The following is a 27,000-nucleotide window of genomic DNA, read 5'->3' as shown; positions in this document are numbered from 1 at the left end:
GTAAGTCAACAACTTATTTCACCCTGCTGTAATTGCTTCTAAATGTGTGTGGATTTTCACAACAGGCTTTAAAACTAAAGAAAGAAAAGAATCTATCAGCTTTTATGCATCAGAGAGCGGATCTGCTCACAGTCATGCAAAATACATAGTGTGCCCAAAAACCTGCTGCTGCAAGAGCTCATTTGAAAGTAAATATCAAGATAAATTCAGTGTTGTGCTAACTGTCCACTCCAAATGCAAGTACACACACATGCATATAAACATACCCGTGTGTATGTGACTTCTAGATGACTCCAAGTGTTTTGTCTGAGATATTTTGGTGATGCAATTGTGGAAATAATTACCTGTACAAATATTTCACTGTTCTTCATTAAAAGAGGCAATGTTCTAATTTGCTCATTTCACTGAGCCCTCAGGCAACTTCTTAGAACAATAAAAAATGAAGTATTATGCCAATAATATTTATAAAGTAGATGGGAATAGATTATTTAGTAGTGCTATAAGGAAAGATACTGCATACCAAATATGCCTTAATGGTTCAAAAGTGAAGGTATTTTATTTAAAATTCCTCCTATGATCACTGTTTCATGACAAAGTTCTATGTGGATACATTTCTTGCACTGCGTTTTTGGCATCCGGTGGCTATTCTTCCGCAGGGATGACACCTGTGCTGATAACCACCTCTGATCCTTCTGTCACTTGCTTTGCCTCATCTTATAAATACAGCAGCAGATGCCAAGATCCTGCAGTTCAGACTTTGAGATGATTACAGGAGCAGCTGAGTTATTGTGAAGACGAAATAGGCTTTGATCTGAACCTTCCTTAAAACGGTACATTTAAAACACAAAGCTCAGCGAGAACTGCATAAACAAAGATTGAGAGCTACAAAGGTCGCTCTCTAAAGCTGTAGGCAAAGCGTACATCTGCTTTCATAGTACTTAATGCTAGTTCCTTTCGTGCTTGCATTAATTGTGAAAACCCTGGGAAGTTCATCTTTGCTAGGCACTTAAGAAGCCTTACACTGTTTTTTCATAAAGAAAACAGAAGCAACAGAGGAGGTTCACTTCAGTTTTACTGGAGCCCACTATCTTTACTGGCTTCCTCAGGGACCTTTGCAAAGTGAAAGATAAATCCAATTTGTCCACGCTTAAGCAGGATGGAGACAGATACTTCTGAGTCAGCATATGCCAGGAGAAACTATTTTTCCTCCTCATTAACTTTTTTGCACATCAGTTTATTTTTATTTTATACTGTGTATATCCTTGTATTTATTTTCTATGTTCTGTACCGAATGTTACCACATCTGATATCACCAGGGCATCATTAATGCAAAATGTTGTCATGTGATGAATTATTCTCAAATGAGAAAACGCAGACAACCCGAGAAGAGAAAATGAGGAGCTGCTGGACAGCATGGGGCTAGGACCATTTGAAGATGTCCTATGGGAATTCTTCCAGCAAATGGTTGGGAAAACTGATTGAAATTCAGTAAGAAAGTGCAAACGAGACAACACAGCTCCCCAGTGGATTGCAAAGATCCCCTGGAAGGAAATCAGAACTATCTCTGCACTACTGCACCTTGCAAAGTCAAGAAATGTATACATTTAGCCATGAAATAGACAGCAGTTACACAGTGTTCAGGGCAATATGAAACAACCAACTGAAGGAGTAATTTTACTTAAGGAAATACAAGAAATTTTGAAAATCAAATTTGAATGGATTTTAGATCTGGATGGGTTTTTATTGGAACCAGTTTTACACTGGTGAAGTACCATTAGCTTCCCAGGAGTGAACTGCTATCGATACATTAGCAAATATTTGCCTGGGTTGGTTCATCCATGCTCAAATACATCACCGTAACAAAGTCATTCAGAAACGTAATTCTCACTGAAAATGACTTTGAAGGTGAAGGAGGTGCACTGCAAACAGGGGATTGGTTTCTGGGTTGGAAACTGCCTCCAGTGGTGTGAGCAACAGGAAAACTTTCCAAATGATAGGACCTTAGCTGTGTGGGAAATGATGGAGAACCTCTTCCCTTCCAAAACTTCGTGAGGCTCAGTTTTTAACAAACCTTGGTGGTTCTGGCTGAACTGATGCTTCAGCCACTATGGTCCCTGCTCCTCAGCTGAAGAGCTGGGGTGCTGCAAAACCACAAAGCAAACTCTGGGTTGAGAAAGAGGACAGCTAAGCTGAGCTGAGCGTCAGGGAAGACTGTAGATAGAAAAAGGCTCAAAAACCCTACTGTCTGTTGTTTACCTACCATGACATGTACCTCCTATAGCCACGTTATTTCTTTTAACAGTATAAGGAAAAGTATGAGGTGAACATACTAATGAGCGCCTGGCCAGTTAGGTGCTGGGGGAATCAATAACTTCAAAAGTATGGAATGTAGTTGCAAAAATCTCCTATGAACACATATTTTGAAGAATTTTTTAAAAAAATGTCATTTTTTTTTCCTCAGCTCTTCATATGCATTTGTGTATGTTAAAGTCTTTTAGACAGAGGATTGAGTTTTGTGTATTCAAGGATATGATTTATTGAAAATATCCTGATTTTTTTTAAATATTTGCACTATTAAAATATTTAACAACCAAAGAAAAGGAGGTGAGTGAGATCAAAACCATCCTGTGGCATTATGAAAACCGTAAGCCGAGCAATTCTGAAAAGGATAAAAATGGTTTGTGTGAGAGGAATTTATTTAAAAATAATATGACAGAATTGGAACTGTGGCTGAGAAAGCTTTGAAAGCAGCCAGGCTGACAGAGCGTATTGTAGGGTAGTTGTAAGCCTTTGTAGAAGCAATTATTATCATCTCCCCTAAGCACAGACAAGTCTGTGAGAGAGAAAAAAAAAAAAAAAAGCATAGAAAAGAAGAAAAGCCTGGCTGGGAAGTAGACCCCTTTCCTCAAGCCTAGATACTTACTTGCTGATGTCTTAAGCCAAACCGAAAACAATCTGAATCTAATTTAAACTTTAGTCACTCTGCAGAAAATTAAAGGGCTGGAACTGTACCTGAAGGAACGGCTGAGGAAAGAACAACGTTCTGGGAGGGGGCCAGCAGCACTCATTTAAATGTAGATCTAGTGCAGTGCTTTCAAACCCATCGTCTGTCAGCCCTCATAGGTGCTCTTCAGAATAATTATTTAATTAGAGCAGCCATGGATCAATGCTCTCAAAGTGTTTGCAATTAACAAATTTTGTAAAAGGTCCAGGCAGGCATCCTGTAGAAGTGAGGATTTGGAGTTCCAGATAAAATTTTACATTATGCAAGCATCAGCATCTTTACAACGGCAGCTTTTTAATTGGGAACGCTACAGGGAAACAGAGCCCATGCTTCTGACAGGCTTCTCTTACAGTGTGCAGAGATATCTACAGGAACTCGTCCTTTAGTTAAACCAATATTTTGCTTAGATTATTTCATTTATCAGTATTTGAGTACATTTGGACTGTGATATCAAAATTAGGCTATGGGCCTGATTCTGCTTTACCAAGATGCTCAATTTATTTGGATGCAATTGAAAGTTGAATCTGACTTTTGCAGGTGCAGCAGGCTCTAAGACTTTTTGAATTCAGTCTCCCTTCAAACGTAGTCTCATGCATTTAAGATTTCATTGTTCTTGTGATGCACCTTAAAGATGCAAGGATATCTTTTCACACTCTTGTCATTTTAATGTTTATTTTACTTCGTGACAGAGCTGGATTGTACTTTTGCTGCAGGTTCATGCACATTAACAGCAGGACATTAAAATACCTGCAGATTTACAGACAGCAGTATAATATTTGCTATCCCTGTCATTTTCAGAAAAAGCAGCAGTCACATTAAAGAACAAAGTCCCATTGTTTTATTGTAAGCTAATAACCTGCGAGGTGCTTTGTGTATGACTTGTTTCACAGACTTAAAACACTCAAAAGATTAAAAATAATTTCCTACTTGATGTATTATGACTGATTATGGCTGGTATCCATAAATCTGTGTACTAGTTTAGTATAAGTCTATCCTGAATATAGTGAAAATGAACTTTCATTCCTCTGCTAGCCAATGTGGTCACAGGGAAGCTGACAGAAGAATTGGGCGGCTTGATTTTTGTGTGGCTGATTGAGGAGCACAGTTTAGTTGATAAATTTTAACCCAAAAGGATTCAGTAAGTTTGATAATCAACAGTTGTTTAAAATTAATCTGTGGAATGGCTTAAAGTATTGATGTTAAATTTGGATGAGCAAACCCAAATGAGTAAAACTATGTATGAGTAATACTAAATGGTACAACCTACATGTGAAGCTGGATAAATTTACCTATTAAGCCAATTAGGACTTGTCTGAGTAATTTGATTTGAGGAAGCTTTAATGTTTCCCTTGGTTCTAATGCTAATCCTTCATCTGGAAAAGAATCACTTCAGCAGGTACACAGCATTTGCAATGGGCATTAACTGAACAAAATGGTTTGCAGAATAACTCGTGGAATAAACATTTTAACCGTGGTGCCAAACTATCCATTTTGTTTCTGAAAGCTTCTGAAGTAAAACACAAAGGTTATGTCCTGAACTAAATAATAAAGATTACTTTCCTCATCTTTCTTCATTTATCATTTCCTTCCAGCTAATGGAGGTAGTGCTGCGCTGCTGGTGCTACCAAGTCCTTGTTTACAGTGTGTATTTACAAATGCCTTGGGCACCAAGAGATGCTTTTTATCTGGGGAGGTAAAAGTCATTTCATTTATGTTTTTTAGTCAAGAGATGATGGCCAATAATGAGGATGAAAAAGATCTGCACAAATATGCTATTCATATACAAACACGAAAAAAAACAAACCAAACCAAAAAAACCAACAAATAGGTGTGATAGCAAAACATTTCGATGGACTGTGTGGAGAGGATGTTGACTCATTGGTGATGAAGGAAACTGGCTCATTTCTGTGAGGAGGCAGGGCAGAAGTGGAAATTGGGGTCATATGCTCTAGACTTGTGAAGAAGGTTTCAGGGTGCCTCTTCTGTCTCAGTGCTGTGAACCAGAGTCCATTCCATCAGGCCAATCATTACCTACTGCCAGGCAGCCCTGTGTTAAGGATTTTGTTTTAGCAGAAATGCTGATCTGCATGGACAAACACAACATAAACCAACTGAAGAGCTGAGAAAAAAAATTGCTGATATACTCAAATGGTTCAGACAATTATTTAAATGTCAACATTATTTGTAAGTGAAAGCATTTGCCTTAAGCTAAATGACATGGAAGAAAGCAGACATGAATGATGTGCTGGTACTTCATAGAGTTTGATAGTTGGGTTACTATCTCATCAGGATTGTTCTACAAAACACGGCATTTCTTTTATTCCATGGTGAAGGTGAAATGCATAGAAAGAATTATATTATATGTAGGTCAAATGAACTAGTCAACATTTGTACACACATAAACTAGAAGAGTGTAGATTTCAGCTGCTTAGTATTTTCTATGGTTAATTGGCTGCAAATTGGATTTGGAAGTAAACCCAGCATTTTCAAACTAAGCTACTGCAGTCAAGACAATGCTCTTGTAACAGTTCTCCATCCCGCTTCTACATTAGAAGTCCTTCAGTGTGAGAAATACTAATTTGCACTTTTTTCAAAATGTAAAGTTCTCAAATATTCTTGCAGATATTAGGTTTTAACAATGTTTTGTCCATTTTCCATGGCTCCAAAAAATAAACACAAGAGAAATTCACTTATAATGTTCAAAAAATCATAAAAAAGCCACTGGAGAATATTTTTCTTTTCTTTTTCCTGAAATCCTCACTGACAACGAAAGGATTCACAAATCAGAAGCCATCAGACTGTGTGAATTTGATCAAGAAACAAATATGAAAGAAAGGATAATTGAGATTGGATTTAGCTGTCTACGCAATAACAGGTGAACAACACACATATTCACTCATTCTTTGTATCAGGCATAATCACAGAGATACTCCCATATAAAAGCAATAATGCAAGAGGAGCCTCCTTCAGCTGTTGTAAAGGCAGACAGCAAAGAGAAAAAAATCACCCTTGGATTCATATCCACCTGTCTGTAAAAAGCACTGCTGAAAGCCCAATTATTTTGATGGATACTGAGGAGATACAAAGGAAAAAAAAAAAAAAAAGGATTTATGTAAATTACAATAAAAGAATTCAAAGTATTTCTGAAAGTATCTCAGGAATTTACAGTAAATAATGGTTTCAAAGGAAATGGTAATCATTCTGCACTGAAAGCTTCTGATCTTACCATCTTTACTTCAGATCATATTAGTACTGTGCATCATTACAAGAATGTGTTCTTTGAAGCATGTGTACTCTATCTTCCTTCTATTCATCATAAATACCCTCTCTGTGGAAGTACAATTTGCCACCGTGCACACATTTGTCTTTCTTATATTTAATTCATTTCCTAAGGAAATGTCACACAGAAATCAATCTTGCCAGTCCAAGTTCACAAGGCCTGATTCATTTAACAAATGATTTATTGACAACTGTGAGATAGAAAATAATGGAATGTCATTATTAAGAGCAACATTACACATTTCCAAAAGTGTGTAGAGAACGGGTATATACAATGGATGTTAATATTCTTTTATGACCAAGCAATACTTTGCAAGAAGAAAGAATAGAGCTTGCCATGGTTAATGGCTGGCTTCCAGCTCGTATTCTAACTCCTTTGTTCTCACAGCTAATGTTATTACATAAATCCTGACCTTTGCTGCTGTTGGTTTCATTGAAAAACAACAGCTTGTAGAACAATAGATAAAAAAAAAAACCTGTCCTGTTACAGAAAATGTAATTTTGATTGGTATCCAAATATAATTGGTTCTTCAGAGAAAACACGAAAGTTCAACCAAAACTGAGTATGTAACCAGCAGACAGCAGAGCATGATAATTAATGGTTTAATAAACCATTTACCTAAGTGGTATCACACATGGATCAAATACCTTCTCTTCTTTCTCTTTCCCTTTTTTTTTTTCTTTTTTTTCACCCAGTTCCAAAGAAAGCAGCATTTGCAGCTCTCCAGGCTGAATACACCCTGTATTTCTTCATATCTACATATCCACACCACGTATGGTGTAGATATAGATCCTTTTAACTGTCTACTAAACAAGACACAGGGAAAAGAACCAATTCCCTGCACTACACATTTATCTATATATTCCATAAACATTCCCTAAATTGGAAAGTAAGTAGGTATCTTGGAATATTTAAAATATTACTTTCTATGAATGACCTCATTTTTTAGTGGTGTGAATGACAAGATAACATACTTGAAGATGTAAGTATCAGCGCTGAATGCTTCTGCATTTATGAGTGATGGTTTTTACCTCCACAGCTCTCTGATATCCTGACCAAAGGATAAAGTTTTAACTTAACGTCTTTATCTTTCAGTATGTAAATAAAGATGTAACACTTACTCAGTAAGAAAAAAGTACTTAATCCAGTCAACTAATTGAACCACTGTAAATGGGAGTTGGCAAGCATATTTACAATGTGAGTAGTGGTATAGAAAAGTTGTAAATGAATTTACATTGCAATCAATTAATTAAAGATGCCTGATTCTCATACTGTAATTATGTTCAATCACGGTGAGTCAATACAATTTTCTATCCATTCTAACTTTGTATCAATTAAATGAGTTATATCACTTAAGTGCTTCAGACTTGATGGACTCTCATACGAGGTATTATGTGTAAAGCAATGGGGAAAAAAAGCAGCAAGATAGAGGGGATGGAAGAAAAGAGTGGAGACAGCAGCTCTAGGTTGATAACAGATCACACTATTGGATGGATTTAGAAAAAAATTACCAATGATTAAAGCTGTGCTTCTGTCATGAGCTCCCTAAGGAAACCACTATAGCCTATGGAGAAACAATTAGAATGAAAAAATTCAAACTCAGGACAAGCACGGTGGGATCCTAGGGTATCTCATAAAAATGAAAAAGATGTTTCCTGAGCTGTGTTCTGCTCTCATATCTATCATGACTGGAGTGATAGAATGTGACCTTCAGCGAGGCAAGTCCTTTGGTGTCCATAAGTCAGATGTTAAATCATCCAAGTTTCAGTTTGATGACTCCTGGAGAGGAGTCCAAGCCCTAGTGACAGATGCTCACTTTCCCATCTCTCAGTACCTGCACACACTGAGCAGAGATGCTCTCCAGGGCAGAGGCAACTTGGTGCACAAATGGTTTTGAAACCTCACTTGCCCCTGAAGGCTGAGGAGCTGGGGCTGGTGGCCAGGAAATTGTCCCCCTGTGCTCCAGAACCACAACCCAGAAGCCTTGCAGGGAGCTCTGCACATGGGAGCTCCTGCAGAAGACCATTTAAATGCCTACAAAGTGGCACTGAAACATCACTGGGCTGAATTAGAAATAAAGCAGCTTGTACTCTCCCTCCAGACTCGTTCCCCCCCACCCAGCACTTCAACCTTTTGCTGAATTTCTAAATCCCACCTTTGCATAACTGAGAACTTGGCACCTCAAACTAACCTGATGAGGCCCCACCATATGAAATGCTATACACAAAATAACAGCTCATGCATGAGAGAGTTCATACTCAGGTTTTCTTTTTGAAAAATAAAACAAATCCTCAGTCTTTTCTTTGTATTCCTGAAGAAATTATCTGACATAGAACAAAAAAAAAAAAAAAAAAAAGAAATTATTTCTGAAGATTTATAAAGTATGAAAAGTGAGGGATACTTGATATGCTTCATAAAACACAGATGAAAACATATAACATTTTGAAAACATGTAATTGAACAGGATACAACATTTCCACAGCACTCCACACAAAAGGTAAAAAAAAAATAAAAAAATTAAAGTCTGTTCTCAGCAAGATAATTTAAACCTTGAGCAATACATTCGCTCCCAGTAATCAGTCTGCAAATAAGATGATTTAATTGAGACCCTCAAAATCTCTGTAACAGAAAAGCAGGAAAACCTGATGAATTCAATTGCACTATATTGCACTGTCAAAATTATAAAGTGAAAATGTTAACTCAACCTACAAGGCCTTTTTACTGTTTAACATCATCTCAGAAGTAATTTCAAAGTCCCCAGCATCCTTATTTCATGAAAACAAATCTATATATTTTCCTTCATCAGAGGTATGCTGAACTGGAAACCCCAGCGATACAAACTTGGGCACTGGTACATTTACAGAGAATAGTCACAAGCTAGCGGCACAAAGCATTAGTCTAAAGAATTTCTTAAAGATGCTGCAGAGGTGCAGGTTACTTGTCATCAGTCAGCAGGAGACAGCCGTGAGTGTGGAAGGAACATAACTTACTGCAGTTAAGCACTTAGTCGGGAGTAAGTTCAGTTCTGCGGTAGCCTGTGTCAACCTTTGCAAGCCAGCGAGCAAAGTCCCAATAAAAACACTAGGCTTTTTTTTTTTTTCTTTGTATTTACTGCAGACGTGTAAGACATGTTATATGAGCCAACATCAGGGCACAATAAGACCAGGGAACAGAGAATGTCTGGTGGGGTCACGGAGGGGAACCTTACAGCTGGCAGCGTCTCATGGCTTACAGATTGGTTGCTCAGCTCCTGACCTGACCTGCTCCAAACGAGAAATGATCATTTCCCCCTTCTAGTACCCTCTATGCGTGCTATTTAGAAGAAGAAAAAGGAAGAAGGATATATATAAATTTTCCACACGTTACATCATGTGTAAGGTATGGTGAAATATGTATACAGTAACTTGGAGTCCTTGAAAGTAATTAAATTGTTATTCTAGAAAATAAATGTAAATGTCAATAGGCCGAGGAAGATAACAAAGTCATTCCTGAGCTCTTATGAGAGAAAGAACTCGTAGAGGTGAATTGAGATCTGCAATGTAGTTGTAGCTGAGGATTCACGGATTTTTCAATTTCAGTTTTTCAACTCAAAGCTGAATTTTTCGGCATATTAATCTGCCAATCACATTTTTGTAAGAGGAAATTCAGTTATCCACATCCCAATGAGCCTGCTTTCTACCTAGTTCCTTTTGTGGGAACTCTACTTTATATCCACATCTTTTATGATATCTCAGAATAAAAAATTCAATAGCTGCTGTGTTGAATTCAGAAGAACATTATTCCACTTGTTTAGAAAATGAAAATGACACCCTCTTTTCTCTCCCCTTGCTCTCACCATCAGTTCACTTTGAAAGAGTTTGGTACATTTTGCTTGTTTAAAAAAATAATTCTTTTGTTAACTAGTGTTGCCTGTGCAAATGCTACAGATGTTCCCAATTATGTCATTGTCCCTGTCATCAGAATAAATCTGTAAGACTGTTGAATTTAATCTCTTTAGTATAGGAATCACCATGACTTCTCTCTTTCAAAATGGGAAATATTTTCTCATTACTTGCTACATTTCTACCACAAACCCAAGCAACTATCCCATCATCTCAGAACTCACTGAACTCCCTCTCTAATGCCTCGGGTCCCATCCCACAGCACTATTACTATCACAATTTTGCAAAGATAATGTAGCTCAGCTCCTCACACTGACCATGCCATCCTTCACCCAGCTCCTCACGCTGACAATGCCATCCTCTGCTGCTGGCATCCTTCCACCAGTCTCCCATTCCCCACTGCATAAAACAAGCTATGAGTCTTTGTTCCAGGACCCTTTACGCCTTTCTCTCTATTTTACTTCTAATCATACCTCTAGTAAACATTCATTGACTTCTCTTTGTTAACGATGACAGTTTTTATTACCCAGTTGCTAAATTTTGAAATGAGTATCTTCATCTTTTCTTGTCATACCTGTCAGAAACTCCCTGCAAACACCTGCAAAGTCATGTAACCATCCTCCTTAAAACTAATCTTTAACACGATGCCTACACAAAAACAGACAAATGCATGACAATTAGGCACTGAGGTACTGACTACAAGACTGCCCATACTGCTGACCCATATCATCACATCAGCATTCATCAGCATTGCCACTGCTCTTTGTTCTCTTTGCTTTTTGTAGCTTGCAGAAAACATCTTTTTATTCTGCTTATGTGAAACAGACATAGCAAATATCTGGTTCCCTTATTATCTTAAGCAAGTACATCGTTAAAAGAAAGATATCTTAAAACAGAGAACTTTATAACCCTTTCCAGATGCATAAAATGTATTTTGCGAGGGTAGAACAATGAATGTAACAAATTGGCGTGGTGACAGAAAGAAGAAACAATAATTGGAATGGGTGATGGAGGAGTAAAAACGAATCTAATATTGTTATTTTTTCTTTTAAACTGAGAGGCTGTACAGGATGCATTTCAGCCATCTGTGCACAGTCCATCTGTACTTAGAAAAGCTTCCGTGAAACTTCTGCTGTCAAACTTTGGGGACGGTACAAGACATGCCAAGGAGTGCAGGATGGTGGACAGCAGCACATCGATTAAGATCTGTCTCAGATTGTCTTTCTCCAGTCACTTGCAGATGCACTTCAAATCAAAAGTCTTCCTAAGAACTCCCTTCAATTAGTTCTTCATTCCTATTTTGTCCATGTATTTCTACTTTTCTAAGGGAAAGTCAAACTACTGCCATCAGTCAATAGTTATATAGGAAAATAAGAAAATAAATGGTGCTCTAAGCAATAGAATTATAAAAGCCTGCTTTGCTTCAGATTTGTTTCCTCCATTTTTATGGCTTAAGCCTATACAACTCCCTAATGCCATAGATGCCAAAGCCATCCCCAAATTCCCCCACATTTCCCTTCCCACAAAACTAAGAAACAGCTGTGGGGACTTTCTGCTGCCTGTGTGACGGGTATCAGGCCAAGCACATTAGGGAAGTATTGAGCCCTTCTTGAGTCTTTCTTTTCAATTTTCACCAATTTTATCACAAAACACAGAGGAATCACGACCTCTGCTCGTCTGTTGAAGTTGGCTTACAGGCTCAACAGGTATGAAAGGAAGTTGGACAAACAGGTTATATTGCCTTTGTTAAAAAATGCCTCTAATATTTCACAACACAATAAAGAATAATACTGCTTGATAAAGCTAATTCCTCTCTATGGGGTTGTTCATTTTGAAATTGGGAAAAATTGTTTGGAAGCCCTTCAAGTATAGATGTTGAAGTCTTTCCCCCCCTCTGTGACTGCTGCAAAAAAATGGCACTTCTACATTTACTAAGACACTGGGACAGCATGTGCAGAAGTGCTTTCAGGTCTTTGCCATTGGATGTGGCCTCCTTTCACTCATTTACTTGACACTCAGATGCACTAAAGGCAACTGCAATGAATTCCTATTTGCATATTCAGAAAACACTGCAGTAAAGTATGAGCGGTCTGATACAAAGCCCTACTAAAGAGAACTATATTTGCGCTGCAAAGAATTTAGAAAAACCAATTTAGCCATGGATTATAATACATAACGAACAACTGACAACAATTGTTTGAATGCAGTGTTGCTGACCTGCTTCAACACTTCCTTCCTTTTTTGCTAATAATTTGTTTTTAGTAAGTTTTGCACTTGATTTCTTAACCACACAGACACTTAGCAGTTTGTATTTGCCATCAATTCTGTATATAATAATAATTATCACTTCTCTCTGAAACAGAAGTGAAAATGATGTGCTTTTTTTTAATGATGAGAATGCAAACTATGTGACTTTGAGCTCAGCAGAGTTCAATACATCTCATGGACCTTTACTCTGATAAGACTTTGCTATGAATGAGAGAATTCAGTGAAGTGTGGTAGGTGTAATTAAAATTGTGTTATGCTGCTGATCCACAGGCAGATAAATTCTATAAGCATTAAATTGCACGGGTTTGTTAAAAAATATTGGCTGTTCATTTCCTTATAAAAAGCTACATCAATTTAGAGATAGTTAAACTATAAATAAGAAATGAATTACAGTAGTTCACAAGTTCCTCAGAATAAACACAGGTCTATGTGCTTCCCTACCAAGAGACTTAACACTTTATGCAGAGTGCAGTGAACCAGTTTAATAACGATTATAAGCCGAAGGGATCTACATGCCCAGATTGCTGACTGGTGGCATAGTAATCCAGTTTCTTCCATCCAGTATACAAACTTCTTAATGGAAAACACACAGGTTTTCTTGGACGGAAGGTCACTGGTTCAAATCAAAATGTTATATGTGCCAATTTTTTTTTTATTATTTGCTGTGCATTGAAACAAATTAGATTAGCTGAAAATAAGCCTTGTATCAAATGTCATGATGTGTGCAGCTCTTCTCTTTCCTCCAATTTAAAATAAAATTTCTATTTTTCCTTTGTGTATTAATGGCAATATTTCATCATTAGGGGTCTAATCACAGTATGTTCCACATGGAATATTATAAATCAAGAACCTGGTTTACTTGTCACATGGGCTTGCAAGTTCAAATAGACTGGACTTTTTGGAAACGTTACTCTTTGTCACATTTATCAGTCTGTGAAAATCAGAGTAAAAAGTCATCTGTTACAATCTTGTCTAGCAAAATATTAACACATACTCTTTTACAGACAGCAGCAATTGCTCACAGGGCTGTAGAGATAATGGGAAGAAACTAATTGAAATGACTTTACACATGCAAGCAAATTCTTAAATTAAAATCAGATAAAAGTCAGATAAAATTACACCAGATTTTAAGATGAAGCCTTGCAAAGAATTCTTACTTAATGGCAATGCCTTCATTCTGAAAGAACATTAGCTCATACTGCAGAGCATCCATTGCTTGTGTACATGTGGATATTTATGATAAAGTGAATAATATTTACTACACGATCTTTTCCTCAGAATATTTATGATTGGGATGGGGAATAACATAGAATGAAGATTATATAAATAAGATTAAAGATTAGGAAACTGAGGTGGAAAGGGCACAAGTTGTTCATGGGTTATTAATTGAAGTTGCGGTGGTCAGATTCTATATGGGAAGACAGAATGTCTGCTAGGAGACTAGGTGGCTCTATGGCTGGGACAGCAGCATACAAAAAGTGGAGAGAGGACAGAGTAGGATGCTGAGGGCTTACAGAGAGGGAATAGAAAGGACACTGAGGCACAAAGAGGACAGGAGCTTAGGAAGGAGGGTATAATGAGAAGGATGAAGAGGCACAGACTTTCCTTCTGTTTCATGGCCGTGCCATGCTATTTTTGTAACACTGCTGCAAATCATTGCATTTTTTCATTGATCTTCCAAACAAGATAATCAACTACATCTTTATGTATAACTTCAACAGTTCTTGAGAGAGTCATCTAAAGAAGTCATCTATTTCCTCTTTTATTTAGACTTCCAAAGTTTCAGTAGCTAACAAAAAGCGCAGAACTTTCTGACTTGTTAATATAATGCAATTACAACATTTTTCACTTCCAAAGTGATAACTCTGGAAACTTCTTTCTTTCACGGAAATGAGAACATTCACAGGTATTTAATACTGAAATCTGAAAGCCTACTTTGCCCTTTTTCATATTGTCAATTTTTCATATACACACCAAATCTTGGAGGAAGCTTCTAGTCACTGTTATCTTTTGTTCCCATTTATTCTTCTTCTGGCAGCTATCTGTCAGTTCCTTAAGTACGCCATTTGTTACTGGGCTTTTAGAAATCTTTTCTACAAATCTGTTTTTACCTTACTGTGCCTTTTCAGGATTCTTGTAGAGCATTAGTACGTGCTTGTTTACATGTGAAGTTATTTATGGGCAAGAAAAAACACATCTCCTTCTTCAGGAATGATTCTGTGCACAGATAAACCCAAAGCTACACTATATTCTCAAGGCATTCACAGAAAGCTAGCAGAATAAGTGGTTAGAAAGTCCTTTGAGGAGAAGCATCTTGATCTCTTGTTTGGAATTTGACTACACTGATATTCATCTTTTCCTTCTTATCTGTGTACCTAGGAGACATCCAAACCCCTAGTGAGCCATTTCTGGAAAATATGTTTCAATATACTTCTGAGGAGAATATAGAAGGACAACATCCAGAGCACTAGCATTTTTCAGAGAGCAAATAGTTGCCTTGAACTCCACCCTACTCTACCGAGCTGTTTTTCAAAACTGTTGAACACTAGGTATTACACCAATATCATAAGGCTACTTGTGAAATGTTTTTGTGGCTATACTGCTGAAGTTAATATCTTCTAGAGACAGGAAAATACAGTGCTATCACTGCAATATTTGCCTGATTTGTTCACTTGAAAGCTATTCATTTCTACTGGGTCTGTGAGTTCTTTTTAGATTATCCACATTACTGCGTACATTTTATCCTCATCCCCAGAATATTGTAAGGAAGTTGCCAGCATTCAGCCCATGCTTCTCACAAAAGTTAACAGAATCCAGAATAAATAAACAGATAAGTTAATACGAGTTTTTAAGCAATGCAGTCCTGCATACAAATAGATGTGAATGTACATTTACATTTTATTCTGAAGCATGGTCTAAGCTTAATGTTTTTGTGTTTTCTCCAACAAGAAGACTGTGTGGGTATCAGCACATAGACTCCCCAACAGACATGGAAATAAACATAAAAAAGTCTCCCAGGAAACCCAATATGGAGAGAAATTTGTTTTTTCTTTGTTTATTCTTCATGTTTAAGTCCAATTAAGAATTAATGCACTGGTGACACTGATCAAGCTTGAAGTGATGAAGCTATTGGTTTGGCTACCTTAAATTTACAAGTTAAAGCTCTTCACTTCTCCACCTGATTGAAGGTGTGTGTCCAAGCCCAAGGTAAGATGAGTGCAGTTCCTACATGAGCAGTGCTCAGTCCTCAGCCTGAGTGTGCTGTGAATGCTGAAAATGTGAAGTAGCACAACACTGCAATGTCACAATGGTAGCTTTAGTGTAAAAAGTAACATTCAAATCAGTTCCCATTCTAACTACAGTCATTAACATAAAATCAATTTATGTTGTGACATTTTCAATTCTCATTATGATCTGTGTCACAAGAGGGAGGTTTTTAATCCTCTATAAAGTCTGTAAGAGACAGCAGAATAATATGCACTAAATGCATTATACATTTTCTAATACAACCTTTTCATGGTTCTTCAGTTTGACTGTCTGGTCACACCTGTTCTTTGGCTGCCTTGGTAATCTGAGAGGAACAGGTGGAATAGTAAATAAGCAAAATACTGAATCTTTAAAAGGTTAATTTCATACTGCTAGTGACTCTTTTATAGGTTATATATACTGTGTTCATATTCTGCAACCCAGAAAAAAGCTAGGAAGAAAAGTAAATGGCAGACTACGACTGTTCTCATGACAGTGGTAAAAATTATTGGGGAAAGGAGTAAGATGTCTGTGTGATAAGTACAGATTTTATTTTGCCAATAGTTCATGCATATTTATGTTGTGTGAAACAATCTATTCTTTATGGAGGTGCAGGGAGCTTCAGTCACCCTTCACCCTTACAAGGTCTGAGAGCCTCAGATGCAGAACGATTTTGGAGTGGAAAGAGTATTATGACCCGATGCTAATCCTCTCCTGATGTTGCGGTATTTTTTGTATGAAACTGAAAAAGTAATCAAAAGTGAACTTAGAACTGAGTACTTTGTAAAATAAGTGGCAGGTAATCCTCTTCTCTCATCATTGTTTTCAACTGTGGCATTAACTGCAAAGTGACCCAAGGTCATGAGAGAAAAGAGGGAATTGCAAGTGCTGAGAGAAAGCCGGGAGAAGCCAATATATCCACTCATGGAGAGCATGGAGTGAATGCTGAGGATATGACCCATCATCCGAGTGTATTGCATTAAACTAGAGAATCTCCTTTGGTCTCTTTGATGGCTGCTCTGCCATTACTTTTCTGTAACCAGGCATGAAAATTCTCCCAGGAAATGGGATGGGGAGATACAACAAGAATGGAGGTCAGCTCCTGGAACAACTTTGGTATCAGTGGCAGAAATATTTTTCTAAGAAGGGCTGGATAAGAAGTAAAAAAATCACATGGAGTGATAATGTACCTCCAGAATGCACTCACAGATGTACAGAAATAAGGGAATAGCTGTACAGGTGTCAGGTGAATTAATCAAAAATAAGAGTATGCAAGTGAAAATATATCACAAAGATGTCAAACTTTACTATAGCGTGCCTTCCTTACAAGGAAAATCTTAGAAATGAACACAAACGGGGACTGGGGGGAAACTGTTTATGGGGAATTTAGAAAAAAAAAAAAAACAACACAAAAACTATTAAGCCAAGAGAACTGCAGCTCTGGGTGGAAGGGGTCTTTGAAAATATTATCCTATTCCCCAGCTCAAAGGCATTCAGACCCTTACACAGGTATCTGCAGTCCTTTCAGTGGAGATAGGCTGGCTCCTTGCTTCATTTTTTCCTTCTCCTTCCTCTGCCACAAAACTTCTGAGCACTTAATAATGTATAGTCCAAGCAGAAATATTTTGGGTGTGGGGATTCAATGGCTCAAACATGATGATTTTTCTCCTTTATATGGGCAGCAGAGAAGTCACCTAATGAGGTACTGCTGAGTTTGCCAGAGAGCCTGTCTAGAAAATTTCTATGAAGCTCCAATGTTTCCCAGTTATTGATCCTAAGAAAGGGGGGAGAGGGTTTTACAAGCAGTTGAAGCTCAGAAGCAAGTTAACTTTCTGCTCATGTGCCTGCGAAGACTTTCAGAAGACAACCAACACGCAGAGAAGCTATTCTCCATTCCCTACAAAAATGGCAATAATCTCTATCGCTTTGTAACCTACAAAGCAATAAAGAGCTGCTAAGATTAATTAAACTCTGAAGGGAAGCTGAAGTATTTAATCAATCACCAGTGCTGTTTGTTGCCACTGTACCATGCATAGAGATTATAATATACCAATGCAAATTACAAAGCAAGGCTTTTGTAACATAAAGACACTGCCAGTCAATTTTTGGATACCTAGTTTCAGGTATTGAGGATCTACTTTCTCATAATATCTGAAAACTGTTAACAAGTTCACTTCATGCTGACCATTCTCTTCAGTTCTAGGCGCTCAGCACTTCTGCAAATGAGGCCTCAGAGTTTCAGATCAGGTACCTGGAAAATTAAAAGACGCAGCTAGTGACCCTTTGTGAAAAATCTTGCTTAGCAAGATGGGCAGTGGGACAAAGGAAATCAGTGCCAGCAACTGCACAAGAATTCATTTCTCCAGGGCAGCACACATCAGCTGCTCTGCCAATGTGACTTTTTTTTTTTTTCCCCTTCCTTTATTTTCTTCTCCTGTTGCTATTTGCTCTTCGGTTTTGGAGAAATACATGGTAACTGTTGCCTCCTCTATTATGCAATCTGACATAAGGCCAAACCAGGTACATTCTGTACTGAAGGAGAATAGGATGCTATAGATTAAATGGTAGATAAGCATGTAATTAAAAACTGTATCATATTACATATAGAAAAGGGGTTTAATTAATCGTGTCTGAAAGACTCAGTAAACTCTCTCACTTTCAGGTGTACTTTGAAATCCAATCAATTATCTGAGAATGATAGCATTTTTGCTCTTATCTTCCATTACAACAGTGGTTAACACGTAGCTTTAGGGGAGCTAGGGGAACATACGACCACATTACACGTCATTATGATTTTCTAAGATGGCTGTTCACAGAATCCTAAATCTATATGCTAGCAACGGGAAGCGTCACACTTCCTGTGAATTGGTGTGAACTGAACTGCTTTAAACTCCTGCTCTTTCAGAGTTGGCTTATTTCTATTGAAAGGAATGGGCCATCAGACTGTGAACACTCTAGGACAGGTCCTCCACTGATATAAATCAGTACTGACTTTAATGGAGCTGTGTGGATTTACAGCAGGTGGAAATCGCTGGCTGATTGTCCAGGGAGCATTAAAGCAACTGACAACTCTACCATCTGGAGAATTCTTCTGAAAACAGGCATTCCCTACAACTTTCATCTGATTTTTGGAACCTGCCAGACCTATATGTATAGTACACATCACTAATGCTGTGACATTTAAAGTCTATTTGAAGTAAAATAATAATGAAAAGACAGAAGAAAGCAGATTTCTATTAACATTAATTTCCTTTCATAATATGGTCAGGCATGATTTCTAAGACACAGAAGGGAGGATCATCATTGCTGCTTTTTGGAACTGATTGCCATGTACTTCAACAGAGAGGAGCAAATACTATTTTGGGAGTAATTTGAATCAGTGATGTGGTCGGTGCAGGAACTGAGTATGTCTCCTTGCTATGGAAGGACAGACTGTCACAACACTGACAATGCAAAGAGCGACTGTGAACTCTCCTCAGGTTATTCCAGTGCAGAAGAAGAGAAACAGAGGTTTGCTTTCATGTCCTCTTGCTTCAGCTGGCTCCTGCTGGCCATTTTGGCCTGGTGACAAGGATATTTGAACTTGCACTTGAAGGGCTTATGCGCAGGCCCACCCCAAGCAGAAGGGAAAGGAACAATGGGCATCTTCTGAGACCTGGTGAGATAAGTGGTTGCCTGGGGGAAAGGACACTAAAGAATAAAAGAACATGAGATGGTCATACCAGGTTCATTCAGCCTAACGCTTTGTGTCTGATGATGGGTAACAGCCGATGGCCAGTGCCGTTTAGGAGAACATACAGCTGTGCCACTTGAGAACGCTCCTCTTGCTTTCCATGATTTGTTGCTACTTAAAGCAGAGACAGATTAAAATGTGAACAGGAGGATAAAATACAGATGCAATGACAAAGTGTTTCTGAAGTATGCCAGGAACTGAAGAGCCGTCACGAGCAAATGGAGCTACATAAAGCAAAATCATCGCTAACAGAAAATTACTAATATCGTGGGAAGTTACTGCACTCCTGGGAAGAAGAGGATGACTACTATTATTACTGTTATTATTATTATTTGGCATACAGTTTGTGTGCTGGAAAATGGAGTTTTGAGGCGATCAAAGTGATTTACAAATTGAGATCGACAAGCTGAAGCACTGAAATGTTGAAATTAAGCACATTCATTTCAAAGTGATGTCTGTTTCAAAAACTGTCAGATTTCATTTTTAAAGAGTTTTTTTAAAAGGTCTTTTACTTTACCAAGAAGCATTACTCCCTCAAATCCTGTCTTTCCAGTCCAGTCAGTAAAGTGAAAAATCAATTATTTGCACAGTACTGGTTTGGGGGATAAAGGCCAGAAGAGAAGGCAAGCATATACGAAAGTCAGTGGGGAATCAAATGGAAAGTGAGAGAGAATAAACAAGGAATTTATCCATAGGACTGACAGCTTTACCAAAAGCTGACTGCTACTCCTAATTTATATTTAGAGATGTATGGGGAAAGAGAGAAGAAACTTTGCTGAAAGTGGGGGAGTTGGCAAGCATCTCAGCCACATGTAGAACCCCAGAGCTCCACCTTGGCAGGAGGGCAGATGGTCTCTGCACAGGGTATTAACACTTCTCAGCAGAAGACAGTCATTTAAATAAGTGCAGGAGAAGTTGGTCTCCAAAATCTGTACAGAAATTATAACCATGTGCTTGACACAGAGTCCCTGAAGCAAGGTAGGTGTCAGCACAAAGAAAAGGTCTGAGCAGAAACTGGAAAAGAGCCCTCTGTCAGTTCAGCTGAAACTTTCTTCTGGAGAGGACAGCAATTATTGTTTTGGAAGGAAGCTTAGTAAGAAATTAAAGCAAGGGCTTTAAAATTCTACTGGAGATTTCCTGAAGTATGTTATGCAAGTCATAGAAACTGTGTGCGCATTTGTTTACCTCTGCATAAAAATGGATCCCTAATTCTGAGAGGCAATGTAAGATTGAACCTATTAACCTTAGCAAAAAACTCAGAGGGTTTGGATGACACTGCATTAAAATGCCCGCAAGAGGCATGTCAGTTTGTATTTAATGGCAGCATGAGAACATATTCCTTCACCTAGACTGTGGTTACTCATACTAAGTTTATACAGGTTATATGGGAAGAGAGTAATGTGAGGGAGCAAGCACTGCACAATCAATGGAACTTGTTAGGAACTTTCTGTAGCAAGGCCAAATCTTTCCAACCCAATTTCTTTATGAAAAAAAAAAGCGCAAAGTCTTGCATGTTACTAACATGAGAAGACACTTATTAACAACACAAATTACATCTCACTTAGATGTCATTTATGATCCTGAATTAGCTGATGAGTGGCTGTGCTTGTGCCTTATCTCTCTGTGTAGGCATTTATAGAGCGCTTATCATCACGGTATCAATGCCACTCTTCTTGATGTAATGCCTGGGCTATGTATTCAGAACAGTCATCTGTGAAATAAAACAAGTGAAGTTTAACTTTGCATCTGGTATTCTGAAGGAAGAAGTCATTTGCAGAAGCCCAGGGCATTCTGTTCTATTAAAATAAAATTTCCTAAAAATATCCAATATTGTAACTGCCTTACCCTACAGCGCTAAGACTTGCATTTTCAATAGCGTGTGTATACCTTGCTCCTTTATAAGTGCCAGTCTAAATTTGAGACCAGTCCTTTATAGCCTGTCTAACAACCTACACATAAAACCAGCTGGCTGGCTGGATCTCTTCTGTCTACTTTCTTCTCCTCTTATTCATCGTGACCTACAGCTAAGGACATTTTTCACACTGCAAACCCATGGAAAAGACTCATATAATCATGTTAAAGGCTGGCATACTTGACTTGAAATACAGAATCTTGCATTTGTCTCCTCCGGGAAATAAACACTTTTAAAGAAGCTTTGGACTTCAAAAATGACTTAAACAAATACAATGGCCACACTAGTAGTAGTGAATCAGTTTTCTACTTCTCACAAAAATGTCTACAGTGAGGAGTTTGGATTTTATGTGCCCTTGTACAAACTCATCTACAGCTTTATTTTTTTATTGCTCGTATGTTCTCAAGGGAAGCCAATTTCTCTTTCAAGCAGCAGTGACTTTAGTAAGTCAGAGCATCCAATTTCTAGAGGAGGGTATACTTTACCTCATCACTGAAACCCTGCTGTGGAATACAATCTGTTTTCAGAAGAGCAAAGAGGTGAAGGACAAAAACAAATGGCAATTACTCTAAGACTGTGAAGAGCTCAGAGACTGGTGTTCTCTCACATCTGAATTAGGGTAAGAAAATATACTTGTCAAAGTGTTGCCAAGGAAAATACTATATCACTGAACATACTGAAATTTGTCTTGGTGTCATCTGGAATGTGGAGCTCTAATATAATAATACATAGCATTTGTATGACTTGAGAATATATTTACAGTTTGCACTGATAACTATAACTCCATTATTTCATGGCTAAAAACATTGTTGCTACTCTCAGTCCCATGCCATACCTGTGAAATAAACTTCTGAACTCTCCCCTTGGCTATCTACTTGAAAAATAGCTGTTTTTCAATCTAAACCCATGCAGCACCTTTCTTAGGGATTCCACCAGCCCCAAAAACAATACATTTAACAGACATTGATGTCTGAAGTACCAGGAGAAATAAAACACAGTATTTTTCACTGTCAGTGTTGCCAGAGAAGCACTGTCTTTAGCATTAGCAAAAGAGTAGACTATACAATACTTTCATATACACAACTCTACCAGTAAGAACCAATTATTTACCCAGCCATGTTTCAGGTTTTCCAATGGGTATGCTATAATATTTTCTGAGTCTCTAATTAATCAGAGCAGGCTTGAAGATAGTGCTTTAGATCATGTGCAGCAAAATATTGCACAAACTACAAGGGGAAAAAAAACAAACCACATCAACCCTCAGTCACTTCCGATCCCCTCGAAAACATAAATCACACTGAGCAACCTCAAACTCTTCACTTTTTTTTTTCCAAAATGTCCTATTACAAAGGGATTATTTAGAAAATTAAGATGTAAATATTTACCAATATAATCACACCTTGTTCCATCTTGCTGATAAAAATCATCCCTAATGAACAAACCAAACACATATATATTTGAAGCCTGGTAGATGTTTGCCATAAAATAAGAAAACTATTTCTCTTTATAGTAAGTTAAATGCAGGAGCCACCCTGTGGCCCTTACTAGTTCTTAGAGCATGACACACAAACACAGACTTGCTTAAAACATATGATACTTTAATGTAATCCAGTTTCCCAAGGTCAGGAGGAGGAGTTTGTGTTTGAACCCTTGTTCTTAATACCTTTCTCCTGCAACTTGAAATAGCACTGCCACATATCAGCAGGTTCTCAATTTCTTTTGAAATGCAAAGACCTGCCAATGAATCTGCTTCTCAGGAGCTTAATATATTGTTTTCACTTGCATCTTCTTTATTGTCACTCTTTTATACCTATACTTCAAATGCGCACAGCATCTTTCCTTTATTGAGAGCTGCAGTTAATCAGCTGGTCCCATAAAGCACCACATAAATTCTGCTTTATGAATTCTCTGTCACCAGAACATAGCCAAATGCCTTGTGCCCTGAGACTCTGCAGTTACACATCACCTTTGTACAGCCTTGCAAAACTGGGGTGGAAATTACATCAGCCCAAGAACAGAAACTCCTCAATCACCTTTACTATGATAGTATTGGTAATGAAAAAATATAATCTAGCGATGTTTTACAGACAGATCTAAAAAAAGACAGTGAGAAAAAGAAAGAAAAAAATCAGACTGGGTACATGGATGGATAGACATTTGCAAGGTTGCCTTTGCAACACAAGAACCTCGACAATGTGAAATGCTGTCATGAGCTCACATTTTCCAAATCTCTTACAAATAGCAGATGTCTTCCCCTTCCTCAGACTCGTCACTCATTTTACACCCTTAACTATATGACTAAAAAGTGTCTATAAAATTATGTGCAAAAACATAGTCTTTTTGATTTAATGTATAATAAAAGAATTGCCTTAAAGCTATATTTATACTATCATTTAAATACCTATGTCAGGAGAAAATCTTCTCTAAAGCAGCTGTAAATGTATCTTTTCAACAGTGCTGTAGATTGATGTAACTTTGGGTAGATTAGACTTTTTATTTTGTTATTGTACCAAGCATAAAGTCAGTGATGGGAGTGGCTTAACTCTAAACTGAGGTAGGTAATAATAATAACAATAATAACAACAACAACAATAATAAAATGAAAAAAAAGCTCCCAAAACACAAAGTGTCAGGTGTTTCAGAACTGACTGTGAATACAAATGCCTAAATAGATGTGAAATGCCTTTGCTGGGGAATAAGCTAGTAAGGACCAGACTGAAAAGACATGGAGGATATTCTATCTTCATCCATGTCTGTTAGCACAGGGCTGTGGTTTGTAAGCACCGGTCTGAAAAGTTACGTTAAATGATCTCCTGGCAGTATTCTCAGTTAAAGCTTTGGTAATAAAGGTTTCTGTTAGCCTATGAGAAATGTTACACAGGGTCTTTTTAGTTCCCCTGCAAGATAAACTATTCATTTCACCAACCATCACAGCAGTAATCACTCTCTCCTACTTCGGCTTGAACTCATCTCTGATGAACATTGATCATCCAAGTTCACAAAAGACTCCAGATGAGATCTTACCAGACCTCTTGTAAAATATGACCAGTATTTCTGGAAATGCCTCTCCTGACATATCTGAGGATTACACAAGCCCTTCTCACAGCCACATCATATTGTTTGTAGTCATTCTGTGATCAGCTAACACAGTAAGGTCATTTTCTTCCTTAGACATTTCCAACCAAAGAGCTCTTAAGATTAAAGCAGATTTTCAGATTATTAGACCCCAAGTGTATAATTACACACTTTGTGCTAATGAACTTCTTTCCATTTCTACTGCTCCAGTTCTCAAGGACATGCAATTGAAAATACAAAAAGGAACTTTTTCAAAGAAACATGAAATACTGTCCAGTATTTCTGCAACCAATTTATCTTCTTTTCATAAAAACATAAACTGAAGAGACAGCACCTCCTCCCACTTGCTTCTTTATTGAAAAATCTATTTTAATTATTCATTGCCTTCTGGGTAACAGCATTCTCAAATGCAGTTACTGTATATGCTATATAGCAGCCACCATATGTCTTTGCTCCTTATACATTCCAAAAAATCAAAACACTTAAAAATTGTATTTGCTAATAAAAACAAACTGTGCTTTATAATTTTTTTTAAGAACTTTTATTTGTTTTACTAAACCAAGCAAAGTGTTTTTTACTTAAGCTTCATTTAACAATCTTTAATGTACAAGGTAAAGATTGGTATGAAAGATTTTATACTTAAAATATCCAGGCTGATAGTTTTAATATGTATAATGAAAGGTAAGCTCCGTGTATACTTCAGAAAACTGTTCAGTTTTGCGCTTTTGGCAATTTCCCTCAAACAATTTTTCTGCTCCCCATCAACAATGTAATTTGTAGATAAGATGCTTCATCTATGTGACATTTTTTTGAAAACTTTTCCGGCTCATCGGGCTAAGAAGAAAGGACTGCAGACAAGGAAAGGCTTTGCAATGTTACGCAGGCCTATCTCCCTGCATTTGGCAACTTAAGGTTCTCACTTTTTTCTGGATGGGATCAGCTAGAAATGATTATTGAATCTGATGCAATGAAAACTCAAGGTCTCCAAAGCTTCCCTGTGACTTCAGTAGTTTTCAGGCCCTTAAGCTCTTAGCAGGAAACAGGCTATCCTGGCACCTTGGCACTGTGACTTCTGGGGATGAGTTGTTTCTGGTGTTTCTTGGGTTTCATTTTGACTGAACATACCATAACAAGAAGCTAATTGAGCCCTCTGTGAAAACCACAAAATAGAACAAGGCACCTTCTATATTTAACTCTCTTCTTAACCACACCTGTATATTGAACTGTGTCAACAAAGTATGCATTACGCTTGAGAAATACTGAAGCATTCCTTTTTCACAGTGAGATACTACAGGTATCAATAACCCTCTACCAAAGTTGTTTAGCAAACCGTATTTCAGACGAAGGCAAATGTTTTTTCTCACTTTACAGTCCTAATCGAAGCCTAATTTTGGTCATCCCAACTAAAATACTCAGGGAACTTTTCAAAAGATCATATCCTTTCTCCTTTATTTGCATCATAGATTCTCCAAGAGTATTTGCAACCCTTTCAAGAACTGAAATCCTAAATCTGAATTTGAATTGTGATCAACAAGACATTTGTAACATGAAATTCACTGCCTGAAATGACTGTGCCATAATTTCATTTTACCTGATTTTCATTTTTCCTGTTGACAAGGATTGCAAGTGAGTACTTGCTGTTATAAACCATACTTGCAATTTAGACAGTAAGAATCTGCCTATTGTCTGTGTCTGGTAACTCCCTGGCTGCCATTGTAAACGAATCAAGAAATAGGATGAGATGATATGTGAGATTATCTTCAGATAAGCAAGATGGAGCCAATACCATAATTTACTAAATCCAAGGATAGAGTGATATCATTGTATAAAGCATATTCTTATAAAATGAATTAAATTGATTTTCTGTAAACACACTCTTTTAAATAATTAGTCATGAAATGCCTCAATTTAGTGAAAACACAGTATAAAACAATTGTAATTAAAAATAAGCAGGAAAATCACCATAGAGATTAAACAGATCATTGGACATAAGATCAGCCACCTTTTACATTACTGTTAGTTAGAAGTATTATAAAGGCATGCCTGAACATCTTCAGAGGACCAAAGCTTTGTAATTCAGCTCTGAATACAGATCTGACTGTCCAGGCTGGTCTCAAGAAGATCTCCTGAGAGGCTGGACACCTATAGGGAACGGTAAACCACAATTTTGAGTGATCAATTCCAGTCTTCAGAGTTTGAGCCTACACCTCAAAAATGTAATGAATATATAGATGTATTTTTTAACAACATTTGGGACAAAAAAGTCCCATGTTGGTTGTCTGGAAGCTTTTCTAATATTGACATTTATTTCTTGTGTTGCAGAATATTTTCATGTTTTCTCTGTGGGTGATGGACTCGTGTAACAGAGATGGACTTGAACCAAATCATTCAGAATTTAGTAACTCACATGTGGATCCTGCTTCTCATTCCAGTCCATCTCTAAAGAGAGACGGTTGCTTTAGCAGAAAGCAGAAGACATTGTTTTTTGATTTACACACAGTCCATTAAACTGAATCACACACAAAAAAAATGTAATTCTTCAGAGAAAAAAGAATTTATAGATTTCCCTGGTGGGACAGCAAAAGCTGTAAATATGTAACC

At 37.5% G+C, this 27,000-nt stretch overlaps 1 protein-coding gene and 1 long non-coding RNA gene across 3 annotated transcripts in view; one reads left to right on the top strand and one right to left on the bottom strand.

Annotated features, from left to right (window-relative positions):
• LOC310881256 overlaps positions 1 to 26,502 on the top strand; it is a 33,122-nt gene extending 6,620 nt beyond the window's left edge. Inside the window, exon 4 of the long non-coding RNA XR_014572281.1 lies at positions 1 to 26,502. This is a non-coding gene — a long non-coding RNA (uncharacterized lncRNA).
• Positions 1 to 27,000, bottom strand: part of SPOCK1 (SPARC (osteonectin), cwcv and kazal like domains proteoglycan 1) — a 290,148-nt gene that overhangs the window by 25,105 nt on the left and 238,043 nt on the right. The gene's annotated exons all lie outside the window — the stretch shown is intronic.

Source organism: Anser anser (genome assembly GCF_964211835.1).
Source record: "Anser anser genome assembly, chromosome: 14".
NCBI classification, from domain to species: domain Eukaryota; kingdom Metazoa; phylum Chordata; class Aves; order Anseriformes; family Anatidae; genus Anser; species Anser anser.
The sequence above is the reverse complement of the archived record's forward strand: the minus strand, read 5'-3'. Positions and strand labels throughout refer to the sequence as shown.